Source organism: Sinocyclocheilus rhinocerous, unplaced genomic scaffold (genome assembly GCF_001515625.1).
Source record: "Sinocyclocheilus rhinocerous isolate Xijiao unplaced genomic scaffold, SAMN03320098_v1.1 scaffold650, whole genome shotgun sequence".
Classification (NCBI taxonomy): Eukaryota; Metazoa; Chordata; class Actinopteri; order Cypriniformes; family Cyprinidae; genus Sinocyclocheilus; species Sinocyclocheilus rhinocerous.
Window position 1 is genome coordinate 30,033 of NW_015638019.1, and position 5,509 is coordinate 35,541.

At 36.5% G+C, this 5,509-nt stretch overlaps 1 protein-coding gene across 5 annotated transcripts in view; it reads left to right on the forward strand.

Annotated features, from left to right (window-relative positions):
* Positions 1-444: 444 nt before the first annotated feature.
* LOC107749344 (bone morphogenetic protein receptor type-1A-like) overlaps positions 445-5,509 on the forward strand; it is a 45,744-nt gene continuing 40,679 nt past the window's right edge. For all 5 annotated transcript variants that reach the window (XM_016564453.1, XM_016564452.1, XM_016564455.1 and 2 more), the window contains exon 1: positions 445-697. The gene's annotated coding sequence lies outside the window, so the exon portion shown is untranslated. The remainder of the gene's footprint in view (positions 698-5,509) is intronic.

A 5,509-nucleotide genomic window follows, 5' to 3' on the forward strand; every position in this document is an offset into this window, starting at 1 on the left:
TGAGATGCACCTGTAGATTCTGGCAATATTCCTATTCACCCAGCCAGTTTCTGCAACACTAATACTGACCTGTAGATGGTATTAAAATTCAGAGTGATAAATCGTTCACTCTTAGCTCATCTTTCATAGTTCTTCACACATTTATGTGTACGTTCACTAATAGCCTATATAAAAACGGACACCTATTTTATGTGTATTTATATATTTATTAATCGCTTGTAGGGTAGTCTTCATTATTAATGTAAAAGTTAAACTACTACTATATTCTTCCTCTTATTGACAGCAGATGGCACCCGCGGCTCTCAGTTTTGGATGATCCCCTCCCATTCATCCATCCTCTCCCTCTCTAGCGCGTCTCTCCTGCTTGTTTTTCACCGCTCGGGTCTGAGTAGAACGCTCGCGCTCGGCTGCGCTGCTGTGATTGGAGGGCTGCAGCAGCGCGCTGCTGTGATTGGAGGACTGAATCAGGGCTCATCGCGTTACGCGCACGAGAGGAATGTTCTCTCACACAGAGGCACAACTAGAAAGAAAAGAACGAGAGAAACCGGAGTAAAACGTCCTCGAAAGCAGGAGAAAATCACCTAAAACCTCACCACAGAAAGTCTCTAGAATTCACGCTTTGAAGTAGACCTTCGTCACGAGTCATAAGTCCTAATTTGGAAGGATTTTGAGTTGTTTGAGCGGCTTCATCAAATAGGTAACGTTAAGTGGGAATTCCGGATATTTGCGTGATGATTTTCTTTCCGGTAGTAGAGGGGGAAAGTTTGTTTCTCATGTCATGGTTTCGTTTTGCAAAAATTGACGCGTTAGATGAACCAGACAATTAATACAATACCTAACAAAGGTATTTATTATCTACAGTGTTTTTTTACATGCTTCTTTTCATCCTTGTCTGCTATTTTCTTATTCCAGTCCTTTTTTCCACATTATATTCTCTTTTTATACAACAGCCGTGTCCTCATTAAAGTAAATTACTCCATTTTGTCTACGTTGCCCAATATTGTTTATTATATTTTTGTATGGGGTTGCTTTGATAACATCTGTGTTTGGGTTTTGTTGTCAAGTCCCAACATGCATCGTGAAAAAACACGTTGACTACCTGCTTGTGTTGTGTAGCTTGGATTGGCCTTTCTTTGTCAGTAGTTGAATTAAAACAGTTTGTCCTTGATTATAGAGATGTTGTCTTTGTATTAACTTTGCTACATTTTTATTGTAATTGGCAGATTACTCACTGTTTTCTTTGAATGTTGAGTTGTTTACATTCAGACTGTGAGTTTTTTTTAATGATCTCTTTTGCATGAATTACTACTACAAACTTAAAAATAAATAAATAAATGTATGCCATATTTTACATTAGAGATTGACAGATGCATAAAGATTATTTTTATGGTAAAGTGTCCAATAACCCATTTTCCCTCTCCAGAACTATGGGTTTTCTGCTTGTTGACACAATCATAACTAAAATGACCACAGCAATTAAAAAATGATATTCATTGTAATTCTATTGACAATGCTAGCAAATGATATTACTATTGCCATTATTGCTATTTATGCTATTTATTTCTGCAAACATTTAATAATTTTGATCCATGTTTGGGGCTCTACTTTTAATCGGTTACTTTACCTTTGAATGCTGTTGTAATTAATTAATTAATTAATTAATGTAATTAATTATGCCATTTATCAATAGACTATATATTAAAAAAATTATAACTGACTGAATTGAAAACTTTGAATATTCAAAGCTGATAACTGATCAGGATGACTTATTTGTTGCAATTTTGCCTTACTTGTTGAGTATGTTGAGTATTTTTAAATAAACCATTTTGTAAGTCTGCTTGGATTGTTACCACAATTTAGTAAATTGATCTATGACATTTAGCCTATGTCTGTTTTTTTTTTTTTTTTGCAAAGTTGTTTAGAGGGGACGTTTAGAATATATATTTTTTTGGCCCTGACACTCCACAACACCCAGAGAATGAACAGACTCATGATTAGTCTCAGGGGCAATTAAACACAGAGACAGAGATAAATCTCCTACGAGGAGCGAGGCAGTTCTATCCATATATCTTAATTTACCGTGGTATTGGTCTTTCAGATTTGTGGAGGGAGAAAAAGAGCAGAAAGCTCCAAATGAAAAACAGAGCCTTAGAGAACCTTAGAGAGGCCTGTGCTTGCTCTTGACTCTTATGAGAAGCCCTCTCTTTTTTTAGTGGCAGTGTTCGGATACACAAATAGACCTGATGCCTACAGTTTATTTTCCCTCTCTCAATGTCGTCGTGAATACGAATAGTTGTTCAAGTAAACACAGGGTACTTCCAGCTACTTAATATCCTGAAACTCCTTGATTGTGGAGATAGCCTTGTGAACAGATTTGAGATCAAGTGTGAATAATGTTAATTGAAGGCAGACCATTTTCTAAATGGGGTCTTTTTATGCATGCCTGCAATGGGCTGTGGAGATTCCTGTTGCACGCATTGCTCTAACAGCCACATGTAGTCTCATGTAACATTGTGTGAAAACCATTGCGTGACACCTTTGAAACAATAGCTATTTCAATTCAGCGTTGTCTGAATAAAGATATGTGTATTAGCATTTATCAACTGAATTCATAGCAAGAGGTCAGTTTATAGGTTGAATCTTGTTTTTACCTTTATTACTTTTACGTTTTGTGAAGTACAGTGCACTGCAAAAAAAAAAATCATGCAAAATGTTTTTTTTTACAAGAAAATTTTACTTTTCAGAAATGTGTATATATATATTTAAATATATAGCTTAAAGCCTATCTTTTTTGTACATTTTTGAATATCTTGAAATAGTTTTTCATATCCCATTGTTCTGGATTCAAACAAAAACATCTGTAATTTTAGATTTTAGATTTTTGCTCAAATATATATAGTAAATATACTTTTTTTCTCTAGTGTGTTAGGTAAGATAGCTTTCTTTACTTGTGTAATTGCATACATTAACTGCGTGTGATTATTCAGTGCATAGATGGTTTAAATACAGATGTATAATCAGGACTTGCCCTGGGGCATGTTTATAAGGTCAGCCCTGCTCACAGGAATTCACATTCACAGTCTGTGTCAGATAGATTTGTCCTGTGCCTGCTCTTTCTCATGAATCGTTGGCACCAGTTTGTTGTCATTTGCATCATGTTTTGTAATCTGCTGCCATTTTTGTTAGTGCAAGATGTGGGCTCAACAACACTGATGACCCCAGCAGCACCCCTCCCACCTCCCACACAGCACGTGAAACCTTCAGCAATCTGAATTGCTCCTGCAGCCATGGGCCAGAAAAAGGCCTGTGCTCTGCTTGCAACTAAACTAGAAGGCCAGGAGTGGGAGGGGAAGAGAGAACCAAATCTAATTTTCTCCCTAAGAGCCAGGCTTTCTTTATTTATCTATCGTTATGGCTGTATTTAAGGAGAAATGGTGGCCCGCTTCCTCCATGCATGACTCGTTCTTTATTTTTCAGCCTGTGGGCCTTCGTTTGGGCCTAGAAGAGCCTCTCTTTGGAAAGGGGGGAGGAGAGAAAACGAGAATGAAAGGGAGGGAGAATGGAAAGGGGGGAGAGAGAGAAAAAGAGTCAGGTTTCGTTCCCTGTGCACTCTAAGCTGAATCAGACAAGAAAGCAATATCACTTCGACTCAGACGTTACTTTTAAGCCACTTTTAATTTTACATGCTCTCATTTACTTAAAGGGATAGTTCACCCCCCCCAGAAAAAAAATTTAATTTTGTCATCATTTACTCATGTCATTCCAAACCTGTATGACTTCTTCTGTGGAAAAAAATAATGACGATATATTGAAGAAAAGGAATTAATAAAGGTTTTGATGACAGAGTTGTCATTTCTGGGTGAACTATCCCTTTAAGACTAATTTTAAGAGTTTCATGCTTCATAGTAGGCTGTTCAGTTGTGTAATTCACCTTGGCTGTAATAAGATGCAGTAATAAAAAAAAAAAACCAGAGAAAGGCTAGTTTCATGGTCTTGAATGGCAGCTGAAATTGAGTCTGGGGAGATTTTATCCTTTTCTGCAGTAACAGTCAGCCTGTTTATTTCCCTTTTTTTGCATGGAAAGGTGGAGCGCACATCCCCGCTTGGTGAAATCTTTTCTCGCTAAATGTTATCTTCAAACCTTAATGAATGCCAAGCCTGTAAATGGCCTGTTTGCTGTTGGCAAGTGAAGAATGATTCTTTTGAGAAGCTTAGAAATGGGACAAAAATTGCTTCAGGTTTAAATAACCAAAAAAGTCTTGTTTACTACTGAGAAGTGAAGCACATCTTTATGCATGCAGGATGAGCTTGTCATAATTTGGCGTATGCCTTTTAGAATATAATGCACCAAAAACACTTGTTGTATTTGGAAACCGCAACTAAATTGGCCCTTGTTAAGCCCTTACACCCTCATGTCGATGTAGAGCTTTATGTAATACCTTTTTGCATGTCGCTCCCTTTATCGGTCTCTGTATAGGAGATGCCATGTCTGTCAGGAGCGTTTTGTTGAAGGGTGCAGTTGTGACCACACAGGACAACAGAACAGAATTGGTTGTGGTTAACTGAGCGTGCAAAGTATAAACGCGTTCATTATTTGCCGTGCTGAGACCTCCCAATCTTTAGCTCTATACTTCTGTTCCTTTATACCAATCACTTATTTCTAAGGCCTGCTACTATGACCCCATGTTGGCGCTTTTATAGATCTTCCCATAATTGTAAGGTTTATTTAAAAAGCATTACATGCTCTTCTTCACGTAGTGTTTTGATTGTTAAGTATTGGATATTTTCCCTCTGCTTTGCATGGGTAGTTATATTTGACATTTTATTATGGAAAGATCTTCCCAAACCATGCTGTCTGCATTTTTGCAGTGTATTATGTCAGGTCTGAGATGTGTTTGGCATCTGCACAGAACCACACGACTATAAAGAGGGGCATTTCCAGAGTCTGACTCTCTCTGTCTGAACTTTGCTTGTGCTCATACATAGCACTGCTGAACCTGAACAAAACCCTTAATAAAAAGCATTCATTAGTACTGAGCACTCTAGCAAGTCCAGCTAACACAGTCAACGAAAACAGGATTTCATTTTCATGTATAAAGGTGAAATGCATATAGAACCTCAGGGCTTGAAAATGAGGATGCCCCTGTGGGTAAGGGTCAGTGTGTGAGTGTTTTGGAACAGTTGGGGAACCATATGCTATGCTATAATACCTTCATTTTTAATTTGTCTCTATTATTCTCAAATGTTTTTGTTAAATGTTCAGTTTTGTTTTAAATATCTAAACAAGGTCTTATTGAAATCCGTAAATGTGTAAATTATTAATATTTTTTGGTAAAATTATTTTATATGAATTATATGAATTATGTATTTCATTTATATATATATATTTGTTTTTTATATTTTTAATTATGTAAAAATTCTAAATTATATATATATTTATATGCACAAATGAAACATTATGTTTATGTACTATATATATATATATATATATATAGGGTTGGGTATCGTT